At 48.6% G+C, this 2,851-nt stretch overlaps 1 pseudogene across 1 annotated transcript; it reads right to left on the minus strand.

Annotated features, from left to right (window-relative positions):
• Positions 1–720: 720 nt before the first annotated feature.
• On the minus strand, positions 721–1,359 carry LOC147707383 (coiled-coil domain-containing protein 43 pseudogene; annotated as a pseudogene). Its single transcript, XR_015296580.1, has one exon. The product of XR_015296580.1 is annotated as a coiled-coil domain-containing protein 43 pseudogene (transcript).
• Positions 1,360–2,851: the final 1,492 nt, after the last annotated feature.

Consider the following 2,851-nt stretch of genomic DNA (forward strand, 5'->3'; position numbering starts at 1 on the left):
AAATGAATGCTGCTGCCACAGACACAAGTCTGACCTCCTGCTTCTGGGAGTCCTTCCAGTCACAGAGGTTTGGACAATGGGTTCCCTGCTTGGGGAGGTGCAAGCACCACCCCAGACAGGAGGATGTGCATTGGGACAGGGAGGGCTGAATAGAATCAGACACTGCCTGGAGCCCACTAGGTGCTACAGGCATACCCCAGTTCAAACCGGTTGCTGGGGCACTCCAGCCTCAGCTCTGGCGCGAAACTGCACAAAGGAAAGGGGGTGTAACCACCCCCCTTCCCGGTCCCACCCATAGGAGGGACCTAGTGACCAAACCCGCCCCCTTTAGTTGTATAAAGGTAATGAAGATACTCCGCCAAATGGTGGGCTGATGGGAGTATTTTCTGTCTTGTTCTCACACTTTTCTCTCTTTTGTGATCAGACACTTGTTCATACATACGTTATTTTTCACATTAACACACAATATTGAGCCTCTGATAGACAGACCCCCCAGGATATAGCGGCATGGATTAGCAAATTTAGCGGCACAAAAATGGAAATTTAGCGGCACAAATATGGAAATTTAGCGGCGATTTTGCGGCATTTTATTTGCCCATTTTTCCTACAACAAACACCGATATCTTCGTTTTTTAGTTATTTAACAACATGAAGCTATGTATATTTGCTTTACTTACAATGTAGACACTTTGTTTCCCCTGAAAAGCAAAAGACTGCCGGTCAGCAGCCCAGGGCAGCAAAACAGCAGTACAGGCGTCCCTTCTCTCTCTGTTGCTTGTCCTGCTCCTTCTTCTTCTTCTGGGATTCCTCTCGAAGGGATTCTTTTTCCAACCTCCTTGCACAGAGGACGTCTTCTACATTTGTATTTTTAAAGAGAGATTTTTCCAAAGGGATGGCCACAGTGGCAGCTGCTCCTTTCTCTTCATCCGAGTCATCCTCTTCATCAGTTATGTTGGCGTACTGTGCCAAGACAGCAGCCTTCCTCTGTTTCTCTTCCTCTGAAATTTCCTTCGGTTTCACTACAATCTGGGCCTGCTTCTCCATCATGCTTGCAATCGCTTTGATCTCATCTTCTTTCTTCTCCTGATATTGTGATGATTTTTCTGCTTCACACCATTTTGTGAACATTTCTTGACAAACATCGTCTAAGGAAACTTCCTCCAAGAAGGCACCCAGAACGCTCTGCAATGCATCCAGCCTGTCCTCGTCGCTCTCCTCTTCCCGCAGCAGGCCCTGAATATAGGCCGTGTACACAGCGCTATCTATCTCAAGCACGTCTAGCCTCCGCCCCAGCCACTCCTGGAAGCCAGACTACTCCATTCCACACTGGGACAGTGCTCTGACTGCCGGCCAGCCTCGCCGCCTTTGCAGTGGATGACCTGTTGACAGCCACTGGATACAGAAAGCATGCTCGGGTTAGGACTTATATGTATTATGAGCCTCCGGTTCTGACACTTTCATTTCTTGTTTGGCATCATAAGGGCTTGAATTATTTGAAAATGAGAAATATGAAATTGGAGGTAACAGGTCCCAGGGCCCAATAAATCCATCAGAGGGTCCTGGCTGGAGGACGGTTTGCTCGCAAAACTTGGCAGCCACAATGGGATTAAAATATACAGCTCCTGGCGAGGCGCGCTCCATCCTCATCTGAATAAAGTGAAGTGGTATTTAACAGGCTTTTAGCGCGGGTAATCATAACAATGAGAATTAAGCAGGCTGCTTTAAACCGGCGCCCATTAGCAGCGGGGGAGCTGGGCCTTAACTTCCAGGCAATGGACCATCACAGGGGGGGCCACATGCCCCAATGCATCGCTCGCCTGGCTGAAGCCGCCATATCTCACCCAAAACTTCCCACGACTGCCAGAGGCCATTTAACACTTAGCGGTAAATTAAGCAGACCCCCAGGATATAGCGGCATACATTATCTTTTGTAAAAATGCTGCGATTTCTACAGAAGTGCCGATTCCGCGGGCACTTTTGTAAAAATCGCGGCATTTTCACAAAAGTGCCGATTTCGCGGCAAATCGCGAAATCGCGATATCCTGGAGGGTCTGGATAGACCTCTAGTGTCCCTTGTGTGTTTGTTACAGTTGGATTGGGGGATAGGACACTTTGAAGGTCTTTAAATTGTTTCCCCTTCAGACCCTCCCACACAGTTGTTTTTTTATCAGTTCAGTGCAGCTCAGGCTGCGGGTCTCTTTGTTCGTAGAGATAAAGTATATCTTGACTTATCTGTTATGCTCCCTTTTAGTAGTATTTTGAAGTGGATACTCTTAATGACGATACTCCGCCAAATGGTGGGCTGATGGGAGTATTTTCTGTCTTGTTCTCACACTATTCTCTCTTTTGTGATCAGACACTTGTTCATACATGCGTTATTTTTCACATTAACACACAATATTGAGCCTCTGATAGACCTCTAGTGTCCCTTGTGTGTTTGTTAAAGGTAGGACCTGACCCAGGAGACTTTAGATTAATCCTGGAATCGACTGAAGACAAAACTCTGGACCCTTCGACATTCACCTGAGCTGAAGACTGAAGAATCTCCCTTGTGGCCAAGGAGTGAACACCCTGTGCAACCAGACACCATCCAGCAACTCAATGGCTTGCTTTGACCCCGTTCCCGCCGGAATCCGAGCACAGAGCCTGACAAGACCTCGACTCCCGGATCCCTCTGACCCCACTGCATGACTCCAGCACAGCTGAGCCCCGTGGAGGCGTCGGGACCCGTGGAAGCAGGTAACTTTGGAAGTCTTCAACTTGCTAACAGCGCAGCTTCTGAGGCCTCCTCAAAGCTGTGCCCTGTGGACTGAGACACCCCGACACCGAGCTCCACCTGCACCGAAGACCA

Source organism: Lissotriton vulgaris, chromosome 6, assembly GCF_964263255.1.
Source record: "Lissotriton vulgaris chromosome 6, aLisVul1.2, whole genome shotgun sequence".
NCBI lineage: Eukaryota > Metazoa > Chordata > Amphibia > Caudata > Salamandridae > Lissotriton > Lissotriton vulgaris.